Consider the following 23,243-nt stretch of genomic DNA (forward strand, 5'->3'; position numbering starts at 1 on the left):
GGTATGCTGGTCCGGTGTCGTGGAGGGCTTTACATGCGTGGGTGAGCAACTTGGAGGTAAATTTAGCCTAGATGGGGAGCCAGTGGAGTGTGCGCAGGTGCTGGGAGATTTGGCAGGTTGAGGACCGGTCTTGTGGCGGCGTTCTGTTGCTTGCGTGTGCGTTTTTTGTGTATTCTGGCCTAGTGTGTTGCCATAGTAGAGTCTACTGGTGACCAGTGCGTGTGTGACAGTCTTTTTGTGTTCAAGGGAGGTCCATTTGAAGGTCTTAAGTAGGAGGCAGAGGATGTGGAAGCAGGGGGACGAGACTTGAGTTGATCTGGCGGTCCATTTTGAGCTCTGAGTCCAGGATGATTCCCCGGTTGCGTGCTTGGTCCGTGGAGGTGGACGAGGGGACACCAGGTGGTGTTCCAGGCATCGGGGTTTGGACCCATGATGAGTACTTCCGTCTTGTTGTTGTTTAGTTGTAAGCGCCTGTTTCCGTGCCTTCTACGGAAACACCCTCTACGCCGGAACCACAGGCAAACTGCAGAAAAGACTCCCAACGCATCCAGAACAACTCATCCTGCACATCCCCCGACACAGCCACATCTCCGGAAACCTGAGAGACCTGCACTGGCTCCCCGTCAGCAAAAGAATCACGTTCCGACTCCTCACCCACGCACACAAAGCCCTCCACAACCTGGGACCCAGGTACCTCAACAACCGCCTGACCTTCTACACTCCCACTCGCCAGCTACGATCGACCAGCCTCGCCCTCGCCTCCGTTCCACGCATCCGAAGAGCCACCACGGGAGGAAGATCCTTCCCCTACCTGGCAGCCAAGACTTGGAACTCCCTCCCCATCCACCTCCGCCTGACCCCAGACCACCTCTTCTTCAGGAAGCAACTCAAGACCTGGCTGTTCGAGCAGTAGCGGACTCTTCCCCCCCCCCCCCCCCCCCCTACCCCAAGCGCCTTGAGACCCTCCGGGTGAGTAGCGCGCTATACAAATGTTATGATTGATTGATTCTCGAAAGTTTTCTGGCGGCGTTGGGTTCATTGTATAGGGAGAGGATGAGTTTGGTGTAGTCTGCGTATGACACAATGTTGAGTCCGTAGGTTTTGACGATGGGGGTGACCGGAACCATGTTGGCGTTGAAGAGCGTCAGGCTGATGGAGGATCCCTGAGGGACTCCGCAGGTGGTTGATGTAGGGTCCGATAGGAAACTGGAGAGTCTGACCCGCTGCGTTCTGCCAGAGAGGAAGGAGCTGATCCAGTCGAGGGCTTTGTTCTGGATCCCTGCGTCGTGAAGTCTGAGTATTAGGGTGTGGTGGGACACTGTCAAATGTCGCTGAGAGTTCGAGGAGGATGAGGGCTACTGTTTATCCAACATCCAGTGGGGTGCGGATGTCGTCTGTTGTGGTGAGGAGGGCGGGGAGGGGAACTGGATTGGTTGGCAGGGGGTGGGGGAAGAGTGGCCGCGGGGGCAGCAGCAGCAGGGGAAAACTGGCAGGGGCAGGCCTCCCTTAATGGTGGAGCTGCAAGGGTGGGAGGGAAATTTCACTGACAATGAGTCGGTGGCCTTGCTCACCTGTCCCCGCGGCCGCCATTAAGTAGGGGTCGGGGAGGGGAGCTGGATTGGTTGTGCTGGGGGAGGGCCCACGGGGGCAGCATCGGTGGTGGAATAACGGGCAGGAAAAGGAAATAGAGGAAAAGGGAGAAAAGTAAGGGCGAATAAAGCAGAAATAGCTCAGAAAAGAGCAGAAGAAAACCAGAAAGGTGAAAAAAAGAGAATAGACAGAAATCTGAAAGACACGTTAGTGATAGATTCCTTACCGTAGAATATCCCCAGGTATCAGACTGGATCCGGAAAGTTTGTTGTCAGCAGTACACCTGCACGTCGGAAGGTGGCGTCGTGCGGCTCTGTCTGTCGCTGTCGTCGTTTGCACCGAGATGGTGTCATGGAGACTACTTAGGTGCCACCCCTGCGCGCTGACTTCAGTTCTTTCTTTTTCTGCGCCAGCAAGTGCAGATCCGGTTAGAGCACGCACCCTAGTCACTTTTTGACTATTTCTTTTGTCTTTGACTCCTGGTGCCACGTAGGGATGCCTGGGTTTAAATCCTGGGGGGTCTGTCGCTGTAAGATGTTGGTGGCCGACCCCCATGGAGTCTGTCTACTGTCTGGAGCACGACCATGGCCCCCGGTCATGTTCCCACTGTCTGGCCATGGCTCCGAAGCTTTCTGGTCCTGAAAGCCGCTGGAGGCCCGGCAGTCGTCTCCGTGCCGTTCGAGGTCCAGGGGTCGCTCGAGGGACCGACCGCGGAGCCATCACCATAGCTCCTCGAAGAAGTGTTTGCGCTCTCCGACGTCCCCCTGTCGGTCGCCGGGCAAGGGGGCCAGGGGTACCCCCCCCCTGTGGCTTCGTTGGAGCCGAAGTCCCACGGCCTACCCACCTTATCCGGGTCAGTCAGGGACTCCAGCCCAGGTGCAAGATTTTCTTGCTGCCATAGACCGCCTTTTCAGGCCTCGGGCTCCTGCCGGTGTGCCTTCGAGCCCCGCGGTCCCAGCTGAGGGCCCTTCCTTGCCGCTGGCTCAGCCTCTGGCGCCGCATGGGCCCCGGTGCCTCCGATCCCAGCGCCGCAATGGGTCCCGTTCGTCCCACCTCCACCCTTTCCCGGGTTTCAGGATAATTTTGCTCCGTGTAGCGACCCTAATTGGGACATGGAGCCGGATCGGCGCTGTTGGACCATTTTTTTTATTCCCCTGTCCCTCCCCCGCCTCAGCAGCCTGTACCACGGGCAGTGGAGGAGGGGGACGACTGGGAGGGGTCAGAGGACCCTCTTGCACGGCAGTGTAAGTCTGAACAGGAGTGGGCAGAGGGTGCAGGTGGCCTTGACCTCTCAGCCTGGTTTTCTGTCTCCTGCGGTCATGGATGAGGGCGCCACATATACTGTGGTGCTCCGTAGAGCAGCTGAGGCCCTTGACCTGTCACTGGTTTTGAGAGTGACAATCTCCTCACCCAAGTTCTTCAGCCGGCGGCAAACTCTATGGAGCCTCTCCTTTGGTTCAATGAGGCGTTAACGCATGTTTTGATGGGCACCTGGTCTAGATCAGCCACAGGGGTTCCTGTGGATAAGAACGTGGCCAGGCGACATCGCCCGGCACTGGATGATTCTGCTTTTTTAAAGAATCACCCCACTCTGGAGAGCCTGGTCATCCAAGCCTCCATTTCGCAAAGCGCATTCCCTACCGCCCCGCTGGATAAGGAATCGAAGAAGCTGGAGCAGTTTTAAAAAATTTTATTTTGAGTTTTTTCCAAACACACATAATACATTACATTTATCAATATGCAATGATCACAATCTGCATCGTTAGACAGTATATTCATTTCCACTGAATGTCCGATCTATTAGTGTTATCATGGCAACTAGAATCAATATTATTTAATTGGCTTGACATGTACAGTCCACACTAGAGCTATTCTTTGATTGATCAGTAAAGGATATGGTTTGGTTCGGCCAACGGGATTAGTCACAGCACATTGCCTACAACATTCAGTAATTCTATAATGAGTCTACACAGGATTATGGGTACAATCAACCACATGGAGTGTCCCACATCTCACTTTTCTGTTCCTAGAGCAGTATCATTAAATGTAATCCCTATGCTTAGTATGGGTTGGAATATCATCAATGTCACTCTCCTTCATCGGATGGCGCGTTTTCGGAAGCTTGCCTTGAGTTAATGTTTGAGTGGGGCCCTATATGTCTGGGTCGTGAGGTACGAGGTAACGTCTCAGCATGTATATTAACTTGTTCTTGAAAATATATTAAGTCGTCTAGCCATTTTTTAAACTTGGGGGCACGGCCTCTGCCCCATCTACACTCCACTCGGCGCTTAGCCAGTAACCGTGAAAGTGTGATGTATCGGCCAAGGGGGCCATCAAGAGTGTTCCTGTGCCAGAAGTTGGACCAAAAAGGAGAAAGGGAGCGTGCGCCCCCTCTTGGACCTCAGGAACGTCAATCGTTTCCTCCGGAAGGAGAAGTTCAAGATGTTGACTCTGGCTCAGTCTTGGCTGCCCTCGACCCTGGAGACTGGATAGTAGTGGTGGACTTGCAGGACTCATATTTTCATATCCCCGTCCTGCTGGCCTGCCGGTGTTACCTGCGGTTCACGGTAGGCCACAAGCATTTTCAGTTCGTCAAGCTCCCCTTCGGCCTTACCAGTGCCCCTCGGTTGTTCACGGAAGTGATGGCGGTGGTTGCAGCTCATCTGCGCAGATCAGGGGTTTCAGTCTTCCCCTATCTCGCCGACTGGCTGTTGAAGGCGGGCTCGCCCCAGCAGTCTCACACTTCCAGACTATGGCAGACCTGCATTTGCTGAGGCTCTCCATCAACGTGTCTAAGTTGCACCTGAGACCCTCTCAGAAGCTCCCCTTCATCGGAGCGGTTCTGGATTCAGCGCGGGTTCGGGTTTATCCTCCCAAGCAGCAAGTCCGGGATATTCAGGCTATGATTCCAATCTTTCAGCCTCTATCCCGGGTTTCGGTCAGGATGACCCTCTAGCTCCTGGGCCTGAGGTCCTCCTGCATCCTGCTGGTGCAACAGGTCAGATTGCATTTGCGGGCTCTGCAGTGGGACCTGAAGTTCCAGTGGGCCATCAGGGCGACCTGTCCGATCATGCCCCGATCTCGGAGGGCACTGCATGACAATTGCAGTGGTGGCTCTCGAATCTCGATTGGGTCCATGGCAGATACCTCTCCCTTCCCCAACCGGAGCACACAGTGGTGATGGATGCGTCCCTGCTGGGATGGGGAGCCACTTGGGAGAGGCAGAGATCAGAGGCCTCTGGTATCCGGCGGAGTCCCGGCTCCATATCAACCGTTTGGAGCTTCGGGCAATCCGACTTGCACTGAAAGCATTCCTTCCGTCTATCCGGGGGAGTGTAGTGCAGGTGTTCACGGACAACACCACCGCCATGTGGCATTGCAACAAACAGGGTGGGGTCGTGGACCCTATGTCAGGAGGCTCTGCGCCTCTGGACACGGCTGGAACATCAAGGCATTACCTTGGTGGTTCAACACCTGGCAGGTACTCTGAACGCCTGGGTGGACAAACTCAGCCTGCCGGTGCATGATGGATCACGAATGGCGTCTGAACTCGGACGTGGCGCAAGGTCTCTTTCTGCAGTGGTGAGAGCCTTGGTTAGATCTATTCGCCACCGAAGAGAATGCGCAATGCCATCAGTTCTGCACTTTGGAATTTCCAAGGCTGCACACGCTCAGCAACGCTTCTTGTTGCGAGTGGAGCTGAGGTCTATTGTACGCCTATACCACCTCTGCCCAGAGTGCCGAAGAAGAGATTTGGCGCGACCGAGCCAAGTCCTTCTTGTGGCTCCAGATTGGGCATGAAGATACTGGTATCCTGAGCTACTAAGCATGGAGATCGATCCCCCGATCCGACTGCCTCTTCGGGAGGATCTTCTGTCACAGCAGCAGGGGGCGGTCCTCCACCCGAACCTGTCCAGCCTCCACCGCTGTGCGTGGAGATTGAGCGGCAACAGTTGACATCTCTCGATCTTCCTCCCGAAGTCTGTGATGTTATTCTGGCAGCCAGGCGTCCTTCCACTACAACGGTATACGCCTGCAGGTGGAACAAATTTGTGGCATGGTGCACAGCAAAAGCTGTTGATCCCCTTTCTGCCCCTCTTTCCGAGGTCCTTCTGTTCCTTCTCTCTTTGGCTCAGCAGGTATCTGTTCTGGGCACTATCAAAGGTTATCTTTTGGCCATCTCCGCCTTGCTACTGCTTCCAGATCAGCCTTCTCTTTTAAGGTCCCCTGTTATCGCTTCCTCAAATGCATTACACACACGTTTCCTCCTGTGCCTTTCATAATGCAGCAGTGTGACTTAAATCTTGTCTTGACCTTTCTGAGGTTCGCTCCCTTTGAGCCCCTCTGCCAGAAGAGTGAGTGAGCTCCAGGCTCTTTCTTCTAAACCTCCTTTCCGGTCATCCGGACAAGTGGTTTAACACCAACATGTCCCTTTCAGATGCACAAGTTAATACTTGTGTAACGATATATCTGTACGAGACATTAGTTAGTGATAGATTCCTTACTGCTCCACCCATCCTCCCTGTTCTGCGAACTGATTTCTTGGGTTAAGGTCATCGTTTTCACGGCCCTAGTTTCATGGTACCAGTGGTCAGTTTCTTGCATGGCTGTGAGTTCCTGGCACGGAAAGTTGTGTACAGAACTGATGTCAGCGTGCTTGGGTGGCGCCAAAGTAGTCTCCATGACGTCATCTTGATGCATACGACGCCTTTGACGGATGTGGCGCCGCACAACCCCACCTTCCGACGCGCAGGGGTACTGCTGAGGAAAAACTTTCCGGGTCCAGTCTGACGCCTCGGGATATTCTAGGGCAGGGTTTCCCAAACTGTGGTCCGCGGACCCCCAGGGGTCTTTGACACATTCCCAGGGGGTCCGCATGCAGCAGTTTTAAAAGCACTGCAAAGTTTCTTGTGTAATTAGCAGTTTTCAAGCAACAATAAACTTGTCAAGATAACACCAGCGATTAATGTACCTGCTGGAGAGAGAGGAGAGTTTTGTCCAGTGGCAGCTTTAACTTATCTAATGTAGCACATAGGGTTAATATGCGTACTGCAAAGAACATGTACCATGCATTTCAAAAATATACGGTCTTTTATGTGCATAGGTCAGTGGGTTACTGCTTTTGTCAGCAACTTATTTTTCCTCCCAGATTATCCTACCATGATGCACAGTAAGGTCTTCATTTACTATTTTTTATAAGCTAAAAAAAATTAATATGTAATGATAAATGTGTTTGGAGACTGCACCTTTGTTTCCCAAAAAGTTTTGGGGAGAGCCTCCCAAAGCCCACTCTGTAGTGGCCAGGCTCACTCACTGCACTTGGTATGCACCGTATGGGGACTTGTCTGAAAACATTTTCTAGGGCTGCTTTTGGTTTTCAGTCTGGCCCTGGCAAAGGGCAGAAGCCTCATACTGCAAAATAAAACCAGCCATTAAAAAGTTAAGTCACTGGGAGGCAGCACCAATCTTGCCATTAAATTAACGCAGGGCTGCACCATATTTACAAGAATATGGTGCAGCCCTGCGTTTCCCCCCCTGCGCTGGCGCTACACTTAGCAGGATTTGCCAATGCAGGCACCCTTGCACCATAATGCAAGTATGTCTGCGTGCAGGGGAAGATTGTTTATGTACAGGAAGGTCCTCCTTTCTGCACATAAACAGTCGTGAAATGCTGTTTTGTCACTTCTGTGTTCTGCTTAATGCAGCACACATGGACGTTACAAAATGTAATTTTATTAAAGATTGTGTATGTGCAGGAAGGGTCACCTTCCTGAACATAAACAATTCATGGTGTTTTGCTTTTTCATGTGTACTGCATAAGGCAGCACACATGGAAAAAGTAAAAACGAAGAGAAATAAAGCATTTCTCCTCGTTTCGCCAAGTTAAGAACCGGTGTATCCTGGCTTTAATTTTGGCGCAGCCTCTTATGTACGCTGCCCTTGTAAATAGGAGTAAGCGTCAAAATCAATGGGTGTTGCAGTGGAACGCCCACCGCAACACCCAATGCCCACCTCTTTCACTCTAAGTATTGCATGAAAGGGGGTTTTATTTGCAAGGCAGCGTTAAGCCACGGTAAGTGGCTCAACGCTGCCTTGTAAATAAGGCAAAGCCCCTATCGCCACAGGAACATCGCAAAAAGTGACGTTCCCATGGGGATAGGGGCTTGCAAATATACCCCTAAAATCCTTAGTAATTCGAGTTTTTCTTTTGTGTGCATGTGTGTTTATTTTGTTTGAATTACTGTTTTAATGTTTGAAATGTAAACACAGGGGGCTGGAGATCAATACTCAAAAGACAAAATACATCGTCTTCAAACCCGCCAGCTCAACTCGCCCCAGCCTGCGTATGAATTGTATTCAACTGGAGCGGGTATCTGTTTTTGATTGCCTCGTCTTACCTTAACTGAAAAAATGGCCTGGGGGCCCCAAACTGACAAGTCAAGTCTCAGGTTGGCCCAAACTGCTTGCGGCCTGGCCAAGTTTTATAGAAGCTCTATCCACAGGCCCAGTCACAGAGATTTACAAATCCCAACTAAGGAGCGCTGCTCTGTACAGGGCTGAACTCTGGGGACAGTGTCTCCCTAAGACCATCATCAAAACAGGGAACAGTTTCCTTAGACAGTTGATAGGCCTACCAGTGAGCTCTCCATCAGTTCCACTGCGATTGGATCTTGGGGTTGAGACCCATTTCAGAGGTAATTGGCTGTAGACCCCTATTATTTTGGCGGTGATTATGGGTGACCCCTGAACTGGCCGAATATAGGTCTGAGCTTCAAGAACTATTGAGTCTCCCCGGTATAGGCAAACTGTTCTGGTTTGCGCACAGCAAGGAAGGTCTCAGTAACATTGGCAGAGACCACTTATGGAATAATCTGGAGTCGGCTTATGTGGCAATTACACGCAAACAATTAGGCAGCATCTATAGAGGGGGGTCTTGCGCAACTATACAAAAACTCTGCCTCTGGCACTGTTCATTTTCCGGCAAACAAGGATGTGTACAGTCTAGAGCCTTGCTTAGATGAAATACAACTGCCTCTTGCTAGGAAACTATAGGTACAATTTAGGCACGGTTCCCTTCCCCTGCATGCATTTACTAATAAATGGTCTGGCAGCTCTGCTCTGGGGTGTCCAGCTTCCAGTAGTGGAGACCGAACTTCATGTATTTTTTTTCTGCCCCGGTTACCAAAAGATCAGACATAGATGGCTGGTTTAATTGTGTAGGAACCTAGGCACACAACATTGTAAAGAAGCATTTAGGCTCCTTAAATACAACACTAAACTACCAATTGTCTATGCAGTATCCCGTTTTTTATGTTCCATATGGCGGGCGTGAAAGCTTTTTTCTTGAACCTATAATGGTGGTTATACTGACTGATTATTTTTAACTGTTTTACACCACCCAATCTTGTTTTACCCGGATTTTAGCTTTTTAGGTTTTGCCTAGCAATGCGTACGAAGTACGCATGCACTAGCAAAACCTCTTGAGTTCTATGTTGGGTGATGACCCGCCTCTGTCTATCATTGGCTAGCTCCATAAATGGAGGCTAGCCATTGGGAGACAGAGGCTGTCAATCGCGCTTTCTCTTGAAAACGCGATTCGGGGGCGTTTCTGGTGCTTTTTTTAAGCCCCGCCCCTTTGTCCCGGGCCGCGCTGCGATTGGCTGCCGGCCCGGGACACCCCCGTGACGTCATTCCCCGGGCCGCGCTGTGATTGGCTGGCCGGCCCGGGACCTGACTTGTTTTCACTTCTCCGAGCCTCAGTACAGAGTTTCTGCGGCCTCTCGTTCAATGCATGATAACAGCAGAATGTATGGCGAGGAACACGCATGAAAGGATGCGCCACCGCCCCGATCATACCGTCGGGTTCGAACATTATATTTGGTTTAAGACCCACATAGTACATCTTGTAGGATTTGCTCCTTTGGTATTCTCATGCCAAATTTTTTCATTTAAATTGAGCATTATCAGTTCAGCATGGTGCACCAATCTTGCAAGCATGGAACAGTGACATTTATGTTACTACCAACGGAACACCTCGAGGTGCTTGTCAACAAAAATTTCAGGCGGGAGTGAGTACGATGTGAAACACGAGCTTTCTTGAAAAATCATGCATAGGTAAATGTAGCTCAACAGCATGTTCTCTTGCCTCCCCACGCTTAATATGATGAGACTTCCCTCTCTAAGATGGCCACCACGTTTTCAACACGGAAGATACTGAGACGCTTTCAGTGTCTACAGGTCTGCCTGTCATTTCGTAACGTGAGCCGCTTTTCTGTTGGTTGTCATCGGTAGCAGCTGCCTAGTGAAGATCGGCCTCTGATTGGCTACCTTTGTGTTCCTTTCTAGTCTGATCCCAGGCTGTCAGTAAGAGAGAGGGGTGCAGGCAGTGCTGGTGGCAGCAGGTCAGTGAGTGTTGGTTGCTGCCTTGTGTGTGCCCTATGCCGGCAGGTTTGGGAGAACAGTGTGATAGGTTGAGGGATGTTCAAGTATGGGTTTGGAAGGGAACCTGCATTTCAGGGCATCAAGGGCTGCGACACCACAGTTCAACATTTTATCAACCGAGCACTCGCCCGCAGTGTATCGTGTACCCACCTGCTTGTACATTCTGCTGCCTTGTCAGGGGTATATAAGTGCAACTACATCACAAAACTGTGACCGCTTCAGAGAGTTTGCAGCCTTCCAGTTTCTGACCAGCCTGAATGAGGCAGACCGGCACCGACTTTGGCCTTCATTTGTATTTTTTTATTTTTTCGAACTACTAGATTTGGGCCACGCTCGTTTGTGCAACTTGAGGCCTTTGACTCTGCAAACAGACTGGGCAATATTAATCGCCATCCGCCTCCCTCGGGCTGGCATTTCGGAACAGATTTCGCCGGTGCCGCATCTTTGTTCTGCTTCCTCCAGTCCTTGGCCGGCCTTCGGTGCTTCGCATTTCTCCTGTGCTCGGGGGACGCGTTAAAGAGCAGCCCTGCTGATTTATGTGCGGCGTGGGCATGGCTGGCGTTGCTATGTTACCTCCTGTGTGCGGGCGCCCGCAAGCATGCCATCTTTCTCCGCGTAAGAGGGCTCTCTGTGCAGCAAGCATCATTAAGTCTGGCTGTTGTCTAGGCCGGTGGCCCGCATCACCAGGCTTTGCTGGGTAACTTATTGCTTATTGATTTATCAAAGCCGTTTACGCTGCTGCGTCACAGAGCGGCCACAGTCAGTGATTCATGTCATGTAGGCCGCGTTTCACGAATAAAAGCGGGGACTTGTCCTTTTAAGCACGCGTTAACCTGTTTATGGGCAAAGTGTGGCGGGCTGCAGGCCTCATAGCTGTCAAGCGACACCAGGTCATGAGTGCTTCTTTCAGCCAGGCCCAGTTTTTGAGCCCACAGCACTATGCATGCTGGGACTTGTAGTTTCACATTGCCAATTAAATGTAGAACCTTACAAGAGTTTATGAAAATTGAGGGGGCGGGGGAACACTGTTGCACTCTGGATAAGATCAATTCTGTCAGCAAGCTTGAATTCCTTGACGAGTTTATTGTATAAAAGTGTGTTCCTCCTCTGTATTGTTCAATCTGCCCTTAACCGTAACTAACTTTCCATTCCATAGTCTTGTAAAATAGGGCCATTGGAATTATGAGGCAAGACAGCACAGAATTACGCAGCTGTTCTGACCTAATTATGCGGAAAGAAAATGCCAAACATGCAGCTAATGCGGCACATTTTTTAATAGCATTTCTTCGTTATTTTTGTACACTGCAATACTGTCTGAGCAAATATTTCACCCCAGTTCAACAACCACATGCATAAATAAGCAACTGAAAGTTAACCAGTGAACCTTTGCAAAGGCTCTATCAACACACGCATTTTTATAACTGCTGCTTAAGCAACAAATGACGGCTTATGTGGCAAACGTGGCAAATCCTTAATTATACGAACAAATACTTGGCTGCAGAATCGCATAATTCCAGTGGCCCTGAGCATATATGAAACATGCCAACATTTTGAATGTGATGAGGGAGTTCGAAAAACAAAATTAAGGGCTATTGAATTCCTCCACTGATTTATATCGAAGAGGAGATTTTAGGGAAGAGACTCAAAATAAATCATCGGAAGTCTCCCGCCTGAATCGGGGTTGTTGGCATTTATCCATTCTACTCCGTATGAGCCTCCACGCACGCGCTCACTTACATCACCTCACCATTACACAAATACCTTCTTCCGTCTGTGGAGAACACAACATGCACAGCACATATCCGCACATGCGCTGGAGAGCTGTACCGCTAACCTGCTATTCTGGAATATTAAGCTACTTGTGACACTGTGCTGCTTGTCTGCTCAGCTGCTCTTCGGTGCTTAATTTGTGGTGGTGCTTGCAGGTGGTCCTCCATTTTCCGGACCATGACTTGTGTATCCTCGTCAGACTTGATCTCAGAGGAAGAGAAAGGCAAGAAAACTGTGAAAAAGAGAGAAAGATGGGGTGAATATGAACCTGCAAGTGTGAGGTAGACCGGACGTGTATGGTGGTGGAAGAAAGATGAGGTGGATTCAAGACTAGGCAGCCCTGGGGTGAAAGTAAGAAAAGCTTTGGGCGCTTGCACTGCTCGCTGAGCCATTTCCCAACTGTTTTTTGTACTAGCTTGTATTTTTAGGTCCAGGCTGATACAAATATTAGAGAAACTTATTGGTTCCCCTTTGGTATCGCATAAACTTATTGGTGCCAAGTTGCTCCGTTCAAGTGTAGTTTACCATGGCTTTTTGCTGCGAACATGCTGTGCATTTTCAGACCTGTTGTGTTTTCATTATACGAATAGGGTTAAAAATGCCAGATTGGAATCTGCTATTGGTTGAAGGTGTCAATCATGACAAGAATTCACCGGTTTGGTGTGAGCAGTACATTTTACTTCCAGGTCTGCCACAGGATCAAGTAGTATTAATCCTCAGCAGCAGCACAAGATGTATACATTGCCATAACACAAGAGGAAATCTGGTGACGTCGCTGCCCCGCACTGCTACCTTGCACGCATAGGTGGTGTGAAAAATAAGGCTTAACAAGTGCGAGAGACATGACAGTTACTAAATGCTAGCAAATGTGCGAGTTTTGAGAAGATTGTGATGTAACAGATCCTCTGGTAGAGATACAGTTGTGATTGGAATGATTTAATCAACAACACTAAAAAATGTGAGCGCTCCTCATTATATGGGGTTATAAAGTGACAGTCGTTCTAAAACTAATCCCAAATTCATACCTAAAATCCCAACTGAATTTCATTTGCAACTAGCCTGCAATCCTAAAGATATTTCTTCATAATCCAACACATCTGCAGAAAGAGCTCTAGATTTGCTAGACCTCAGGAGATGCCTCAAGTTCTGAATTGATAAAAGTAAGCGCTCAAAAATATCATACGAGCTTATTGTCCTTCTCTAGATCACGTAAAAGCTTCCCAGTCACAAAACAGGGACTATCGGGATGCATAGAGGCAATAATAGCTTTTTGACACATTAAAGCAGGAAAACGTTTTACAGACACAGTTAAAGCCTATCCTACAAGGAGCATAAGGCCACATGTATCAAAATTGCAAATTACGATGACCTAATTACGATTTTCTGAGAATTGCAATTAGGTAATCCAATGTATGAAACTCCAAGAGTTTCATATATCAATTCCTAGGTTGTCGCAAATTGACCAACCTCCATTAATATATATTTTTTTATAATCAAATTTATTGGCATTTGAAAAACCAAACATACAAAGGACAGCATATGATTGCGCAGTAAATCAAAGTCCATTTTCGGCATACAACAACAAGCATTTACAATGCAACGGTTTCACCTTTGGAAAATTTAGAGCTATTGGCAATGTAAATGACAATGACATTTATTTCTCTGTTTTCAAAACCAACACATAAATACAAATTTTGTCATTTACAATGCCAATAGCTCAAACTTTTCCAAAGGCGAAACCGTTGCATTGTAAATGCTTGTTTTATCTGTTTTTATTCATTGTATATATCTGAGAATGTTCGTGTATGGTCCACTGACTGAAATAAACAAAGATTGGATGTGCATATGCAAATCAGTTTTGACCCTGCTCCAATGGGAACAGTCCAGCCTGAACTGTCGGGCAAGGTCTTCCCTGAAGCAGAACAGAAGCATCCCATGACTAGTTTCTTTAAATAAAAAAAAATATATTTATTAAAGGTTATTGCATAGGATCATAAGATACATTTTTTTGGTTGTTTTTAAAAAAAAATGTGTTTATTAATTTCAGTCAAAACAATGACATCAAATAACTAGAGTTCTGTTACAGTGGAGCAATAGGAAACAAACCCCACCCTGTCCCTCCCCCACCCTTCCCTTAGGCAGAACAAACAGAGGTATAGTACATTGAAGAAGTACATGTGGTTCAACAGTCTCACACACATGCAAAGTAATATCAATGACGGCAATGTACAAGGTCCTCCAATAAAGCTAACAGCGATTGGGAAAGTGTGTGAGTCCCAACCTTAAAACAGCCGGTAAACATATTGGAAGAGTGCATTATTTATACAGGTTTACAGCAAGTCTGGTCTGGACAACAGATATGCAGTGAGTGGGGCCCATAAATCTTTGGGGCTAGAAGCCTCAGGTAACTCCTCCTCGTAGGTCAATAGCAGAGTCTTATAGTAAAGCAAATCACAAAGCCATTTTTTCACCGTCGGAGTGGTTTTCGCACCCCAAAATTGCGCCACAGCCCTTTTAGCGAACAAGGTTGACACTGCAACTTTGCGCCTGTAACAGGGCTTGAGGCGTTTTACATATCCTAGTTAGCAGAGTTCGGGAGTGCAGTGCGCGGTCTCCAATATTATATCAGTAAGCATTTTCGCCACATCAGACCAAAAGGCAAACACACCCGCACACAACCATGCCACATGTAGGAAGTCTGCATCTGCCATTCCTCACCGCACACAATTAGCAGATTCTTGCAGGGCATATCTACATACTTGTACAGGGGTATAATATAATTGTTGTAAAAATTTGAAGTGAATTATTCTGAGGTTGCAATTAGCCGTGAGTCGACCGGTGAGGGCACAACATGCCGAAAAACAAAGTTCCGCAGCACACTTATAGAAAAAGTTTTTTAAATGCAGGAAATGTCTCAATGGACATATAGTTCAAAGTTCATACGCGAAGAAGTGGTCCATCATAGTGTTATTCTTTATTTTATTGTTCATACATGAGCCAGCCGACACGTGTTTCGTCGCAAGAAATCACAATATTTCCGCGACTCCTCAGGGCTGGGGAGGATACAAAAGATCAGATGGGGTATGTAGTACTACAACATGACTTACTGTAATAGTGACTTTGAATGGTGTGATGGTGAAGGGTGAACCCAAGCGGTGGGAAATACGAAGAAAACATATTAAGTGGATGCACACAAACACCACCCTTAAACCAAGCAAGAATCAACATGTTAGGTGTGGACAGGGTGGTAGGTCGTCAGTGTCTAGTAATGTGATACAATTATATCAACTTGGAGTTTCAAGCAGTGATTGGAAGACACATCCTATTAGTGACGGAAGATGGAGAGAGTAAGTGAAATTGGATGGTTCCTAGGAAGAAGTGAGTGTGAAGATGAGTCCCCCATTCCCTCAAACAAAGTGCTGTACTTTTCGAGTCAAATGACCAAACCACTTATCCCCTTGTTTGGTGAGTTACAGATAGGTAACCTCCACACAGTGTAACAGAGGTTGATCAATACTCTCTTTGAGTTTTCCATGAGGATTCACTAAGGCATACACTATGCTCTTTTGAGAATGTCCCTTAGCTCTTACTTTTCAAAATCCAATAACGACAAGATCTTCCACAAAGAGGCAAGATTAGGTTAAGTACACACTTAATGTATAAAAATGTATACTATGTTATGAAACATTTTTTTCACTCTATTAGACAATTTTGGAAGTTTGGGCTCTGCTTCAATATGTATACGGTTCTTGACTGTTCTCAATTTTAATTCAAAATACTTCAGTTGTGTCTTTGAATAATGTGCATGCATTGACCTGTGCACTATATATCTTTCATGGCGCTTTTACATTACTTCCACTTACGTTCTTATTTTTTACTTTTTTTTTTTATTTACATATTGTCCCTTATTTCAATTACCGAACTTAATAACCACTTTGCGCACAGGGCACAACATTCACGATTGAATGTTGACACCCTGGTTCAGCGCTCTAGCCTTTGCCATCCGGGCTTTTTTCGGATTGAGCTCTTGACCCACTTCCGGGTGCTGAGACACGTGACCGCACCCGGAACTGAAACGCTAGCACTGGAAAGAGTGCACGTCGTATTATTCCCGCACTTCGGGTAAGTTTTTTATCCTCGATTCGGTGCCCCTGTTAAGATATATTTTTTGTGGTCAGGACCGTTTTAAGTTCTAAGACATTCCCACTTATAGTATTTTTGAAGCAGAAACGCACCTTAGCCGTTAAGAAATCGAATTGATTGTACCGATCCCGCACAGCGGCTGTATGGTCGATAATGCGCAAATAGTATTCCACTGCATCTCAGAGTTTTCATTAGGAATGCGTACCCTCGTTTTTGCCTTCATGCAACTTGTTACTTTTTCTTTTGAACTCTGAACTAAGCTAGATAATTTTTATGGATGTAACATGCTACCCATTTATGTCCTATGAAGGCACTCAAATTATATATATATTTTTTATCTCTCTCTCGTTCCCCCATCGACCATATTCCCTCTATGGCTGCTTTGATGTGGTTGGTCTACCCTGAACCAATATCGTTTACTACAGGGATTCATCTCCAGGCAAGTCTATAATATTACCACGATCTAAACACAACTACCAAGTGACCATCACCATTATCCGAAGAAGAATACCTATAGTTACTATTTTTTTCTACAACGGTGAGCTATACACTTAGCCTTTCTTGACACTTGACAAACTCCCATTAGATACTTGCCTACTGTGTCAACTATGTGCTCTCCACCACTTATGATAAATTTTTCCCATCCCCCCCCATTTCTACAGTATTCTGGAGAAATTCAAGATCTACACTGGCACAATCCTTTTTGGATCTACATCATTACCTGGTCTTGAGCGGAGCCGGGTCGGAATTATCACCGGCACCGCGGTAAGATTTTCTTCACTCTTTTTTTCCCATAACCGGGTCAACCGCTCTTACGTAAATTTTAACCCTTACTACATTGTAAGTCACAATATCCCGTGACTTATATGGTTTTTTATCTCTTCCCCTCTCCCCCTCCCCCCTTTTTTCATCGTTCTCCCTTATTGGCAACACAGACCTGTAGTCATATACCATCCACCTACAGGTAGGATGCACTCCGTCATACTCCCCACTTAGGTCTTGATTGACCTCATCTTCACACTCACTTCTTCCTAGGAACCATCCAATTTCACTTACTCTCTCCATCTTCCGTCACTAATAGGATGTGTCTTCCAATCACTGCTTGAAACTCCAAGTTGATATAATTGTATCACATTACTAGACACTGATGACCCACCACCCTGTCCACACCTAACATGTTGATTCTTGCTTGGTTTAAGGGTGGTGTTTGTGTGCATCCACTTAATATGTTTTCTTCGTATTTCCCACCGCTTGGGTTCACCCTTCACCATCACACCATTCAAAGTCACTATTACAGTAAGTCATGTTGTAGTACAAGATCACAGCCGACCAGCTCGCCGCTTCCCTGAGCCAGCACCCCCCCGCCAGCTCAGCGAACCCCAGCCAGGCCGCCGACAACCTCACGAAGTGGATCATCAACTGCGCGGACGAACTCGCCCCACTGAGGACCCCGCCTAGCAGACCCGGCAGCAAGAAGGCCCCTTGGTTCACCGACGAACTCAAGAGCTCCAAGAAGAACTGCCGAGCCCTCGAGAAAGCCTGGAGATGGGAACCAACACCGGACAACATGACCGCCCTCAAGCTTGCCACCCGAATGCACCACCAACTCATCCGCGCCACTAAGAAAACTGCATTCAAGGATCGACTGGACAACAACGCACACAACAGCAAGGAACTCTTCAACATCGTGAAAGAGCTCTCCAACCCCAACGCCGGAAACAACGACATCACCCCATCGCAAGATCTCTGCAACTCCCTCGCCTCCTACTTCCACAACAAGATCGCGGACATACACAACAGCTTCAGCACTCAACCGACGCACGCCACGACCGAACCACCGCCCCCCACCACCACCCTCCGCACCTGGACTCCAATCAGCACCAAAGACACCATCCAAATGATGAACTCCATCCACTCCGGATCTCCAAACCGACCCCTGCCCTCACCACATCTTCAACAAGGCCGACGCAGTCATCGCACCCCACCTGCGGGACATCATCAACACCTCCTTCGACACCGCCACCTTCCCGGAGAGCTGGAAGCACGCCAAACTCAGCGCTCTACTAAAGAAACCTACGGCGGACCCCACCGAACTCAAGAATTACCGCCCCATCTCGCTCCTCCCGTTCCCAGCCAAAGTCATCGAGAAGACCGTCAACAAGCAGCTGGCCACCTTCCTCGAGACGAATGGATCCCTGGACCCTTCACAGTCGGGCTTCCAAGCCAACCACAGCACCGAGACCGCCCTCATCGCTGCCACCGATGACATCCGAACCCTGATGGACAACGGAGAAACAGCGGCCCTCATCCTCCTAGACCTCTCCGCGGCTTTCGACACTGTCTGCCACCGCACCCTAGTGCAGCGCCTCAGCAACGTCGGAATCCAGGAGAGAGCACTGGAATGGATCATCTCCTTCCTCGACGGAAGAACACAGAGAGTCCGCCTACCACCGTACAAGTCAGAGGCCACCGAAGTCATCTGCGGCGTCCCTCAAGGATCATCGCTGAGCCCCACCCTCTTCAACGTCTACATAAGCCCCCTCGCAGCCATCGCACGCTAACACAACCTCAACATCATCTCCTACGCCGACGACACCCAGCTGATCCTCTCCCTGACCAACGACCCCGCCGCCGCCAGAGCCAACCTTCACGAAGGGATGAAAGACGTAGCCGAGTGGATGTCGAGAAGCCGCCTGAAACTGAACTCAGACAAGACGGAAGTCCTCATCCTGGGCTCCTCGCCCTCCGCCTGGGACGACTCCTGGTGGCCCCCCGCCCTGGGCAGCGCACCCAAACCGACAGACCACGCACGCAACCTGGGATTCATCCTGGACTCCTCCCTCACCATGACCAGACAAGTCAACGCCGTCTCCTCGTCATGCTTCAACATCCTGCGCATGCTACGGAAGATCTTCCGGTGGATCCCCACCGAGACAAGGAAGACGGTCACCCAGGCACTCGTCACCAGCCGACTGGACTACGGCAACGCCCTCTACGCCGGAACCACCGCCAAGCTCCAGAAGAGACTCCAGCGGATCCAGAACGCCTCAGCCAGACTCATCCTCGACATCCCACGACACAGCCACATCTCCGGACATCTGAGAGACCTGCACTGGCTCCCCGTCAACAAAAGAATCACCTTCCGCCTCCTCACCCACGCACACAAAGCCCTACACGATCAAGGCCCCAGCTACCTCAACAACCGCATCAACTTCCACGTTTCCAAACGACATCTCCGATCAGCCAGCCACGCCCTCGCCGCCGTCCCCCGCATCCGGAGAACGACAGCGGGAGGAAGGTCCTTCTCCCACCTGGCCGCCAAGACCTGGAACTCCCTTCCGACCGACCTGCGCCTGACCCAAGACCACCTCTCCTTCAGAAAGAAGCTCAAAACCTGGCTGTTCGAGCAGTAGCAGCTCTCCCCCCCCCTAGCGCCTTGAGACCCTCCGGGTGAGTAGTGCGCTATATAAATGTCTGTGATTGATTGATTACTACATACCCCATCTGATCTTTTGTATCCTCCCCAGCCCTGAGGAGTCGCGGAAATATTGTGATTTCTTGCGACGAAACACGTGTCGGCTGGCTCATGTATGAACAATAAAAGAAAGAATAACACTATGATGGACCACTTCTTCGCGTATGAACTTTGAACTATATGTCCATTGAGACATTTCCTGCATTTAAAAAACTTTTTCTATAAGTGTGCTGCGGAACTTTGTTTTTCTGTTACTTAATGTGTCCCCAAAACACATTTTGAGGGGTTACAGGGTGTTGCCTCTCATCCGCACGCACCTTTTGCTTGAAGCATTCATTTGTACGTTAACCGAGTAGTGCGCCTAGAATTTCCCTCACGCCTGAAACCCTGTTCTTTTGAAAGGGCACAACATGCCGTCCAAACATCCGGAGTGATGGTAGTCCCCAGAGCTGCTTGCCATCTAGCACAGGAGGGGTGATCATTATGCTACCGCTCTCACAAGGACGCGTAGTAAAGTTTAGTTATTAAGCCCTGACGCTCTTCTCCCGCCAGCATCGCCTGCAGTGCCCGTAGAGTAGTAGGTTCAGCCGGATAGAGCGTAGGATACATGTTAACCAGTCCCAAAAGGTGGTGTACATTTTAACTTATCAAAAGAGTGCTCGCATGTAGGCCTTTTTGGGGTTTCCGTCTGGATTGTTTAATATGTTTTTACGAGAATATATATCACTAAAAAAATCATGCCGAGACATGATCAGACTCATCCTTTAATGGGAGATCTCTTATGGTGGTTTGCGTAACCAAATGTTTTCTAATCCATGTTTTTTAATGTCACACCATACATAAATCATAACTTTATTGGTAGAGAGCTTTATGCATTCTTTTGTAGTTAGGGTTTTATGAAAGAAGAGAAAAAGATTTCTGGAGAGTCATAGGGCTTCTTTACCCGCATTGACTATTTTCCATGCTGTGTCTTTATTTCTATTGGGTAAGCCCGTCCTATATAAGATGTTCTCATGATCTAGGGACTTTAAGGCTGTGATTTTGTTCAGCAGCTTGCCCACTTACTTCCACAGTCCCTGAGCATACATAATATATCCCTTGCATGTTGGGCCACCCTGCTGGTATCTTTTCTTCGAACGATCTCCCATGTGATGACACTTCACGACAGTCTGATTTGCACATCTTTTTTTCAGTAAATTTTATTGTAACCAACGGAAAAGGTTTTTAATTCCGTTTTTACTTAAGCACAATTTTAGACAATGTCATTTGGCTCTGTATTTTTTACGTATGCTGCCTGATCCGCTAACCTGTTACAGTGTTGCCTCTTTTTTATGTATGTGTCTCAAATCCAGGAAATCATTTATTGACTGACACTGATGAATTGCTTCTTTTAACATTTTTAACAGTGATGTATACATACTTTTATGATTAACTTGTATTAATCAAATAAAGTAATTTGGATGATGATGATGATACATGCAGCTCCACATCAAGTGTAGCACCGATCTTCACCAGACAGACTTGGGGGTCTTTTTGTTCATTGTTGAGGTGTTTCCAGCTCACCAGTTTGCAGACATCAGCGGTTTTCTTTTCAGTCCAGTTGGTGATATTGGTCATTGTTTGCTGTTCTGCAATGGTTTCAGTCAATTGTCTTGGAGTCTTTATGGAGTAAATGTTATTCAGTAGCATTTTGTATTTCAACAGCAAGGGATCAAGGCATCTCAGGAGGAGTTTTGCCTTAGTAATCAATCAATCAATTAATTAATTAATCAATCAATCAAGTGTTTTTTTAGAGTGTGACTACTCACCCATGAGGGTCTCAAGGCACTGGGGGATGGGGGGAGGGTGGGGGTCATGTGTCGGTAACAGCTTGGTTCATGACATGTGTGCAGGGGTCCATGTCTGGGCACACCCATTTATTTAATTTTTTTATTTATTTAATGCATTTTTATAAAGTGCAGACTTTACCCGAAGGTGTCAGAGCGCTTCACAACAGAACCAGTCAAGTTACATGAGAGAACTGTTACAAAAATGTAACAAACACAAATAGCAGGCTATAGAATCAAAACAATGCAGGCAAAAGGAACACAATATCAAACACAACAAGCACTGAATGTACAAACAAAAATATAAATATATATGACAAATTTACAATGACTAAAGAACTTCCTGGCGAAAAATAGCAGGCCATAGAATCAAAACAACGCAGGCAAAAAGGAACACAATGTCAAACACAGCAAGGACAGAATGTACAAAAAGAAATATAAGTATATATGACAAATTTACAATGACTAAAGAACTTCCTGGCGAGGTCTGAGAAGGAGGGAATTAGTTCTGAAAGTGTCTTTGGAATAAAAGAGATTTGAGGTCCGCTTTAAAGATCTGGATGGAGGTGATGGCACGGAGCGAAGGAGGAAGAGAGTTCCAGATTCTCACCGCATTACCTGAGAACGATTGTGCCATCAGTTTTCCCTTTTGAAGGAGGGGGGCTCAAGAAGGAACTTTTCCGCATTACGAGACGGTCTCGAGCCTCCAGCGATATTCAGCCTATTCACCAGATGGCGAGGGGAGGAAGAGTGCAAAGCTTTGTGGGTGATGCACGCCGTTTTGTAGATAGCTCTAGCCTCGATGGGAAGCCATCTGAAAGAAGACAGGATAGGAGTGATGTGGTCACTTCGTTTGGACCCTGAAATGAAGCGAGCTGCTGAATGGAGGACGGATTTGCCAAAATGTGATGGGTGGAATGTGGAGTTAACCTCAGCCACTGGTAATGACTTGGACCATCGTTTTTAGGCCCACCATGACACTTTGGCCAGAGCGATTGCCAGTGTTTGAGACCAATGGAAAATTTGCTAACATTCGTGCCAAGAATTTTCAATTCTATTAAGGACAGGAGGCGAGGATTATGCTTTCTCAATTTCTTTACTGACAGACAGCAGCCAATCAAAACGCAGTAAAGAAAAACAAACTACATTACCCAGAACACAGGGTAACCATAGAGTATGAGAAGGTATAAATAGGGTCATAGAGGTGAACACTTCCTCTTTCTTTGTCCATAGTCAATAATTATGAATCCAACATAAAAGTAAACAATCCATCAAAGGAGTGCCCCGGAGAGGTCCTCATCCGGCTGACGTGGAGAAGGAACTTCAAAGAACCACAGGAACAGCAAGAGACCAATCAGGAGAAGAAAATCCCGGCACACCTCATTTAAGGTAGGAGCCTGAGGAAATAAGACAGAGGCCGTAAAAACAGTTCCCCAAAAGTTGAACATAGTAATCAGTACGGGGGGGGAAACATGTCATAAAGAAGAACCAGAGTTGTACAGTATAAAAGCAATATGCATCATATAAAAACAATCATGACATAAGGGTGGGATAATCCTCGCCTCCTGTCCTTAATAGAATTGAAAATTCTTGGCACGAATGTTAGCAAATTTTCCATTCTATGGCAGGACGGAGGCTCCGATTATGCTTGTTTAAAGCTTCGCCACCACAACAGATGCAACATCAATAATAGGCTTAAAGTAAAAAGTCTTAAACACAGTTTCAGATGACCAATCCGCAGCCTTCATGATGTCCTGAAGGCTGGCACCCATGGAAAAAGCTTTAGAAGCCATGGCTCCTCTAGCAGAATGAGCACCAAACAGAGAAATGTCAATGCCCGCTTCATGCATGAGCCAACGTAACCAACGTGCCAAAGTGGCCGGAGTTACCGGCTTGAAAGGTTTTTGCAATGCAATAAGTAATTGTCCCTGTAAATCGTGTCGAAAAGGTGCAGTGCTTACCTCATAATCTTTAATACATTGAACTACACACAATTG

Source organism: Lissotriton helveticus, chromosome 10, assembly GCF_964261635.1.
Source record: "Lissotriton helveticus chromosome 10, aLisHel1.1, whole genome shotgun sequence".
Taxonomy (NCBI): domain Eukaryota; kingdom Metazoa; phylum Chordata; class Amphibia; order Caudata; family Salamandridae; genus Lissotriton; species Lissotriton helveticus.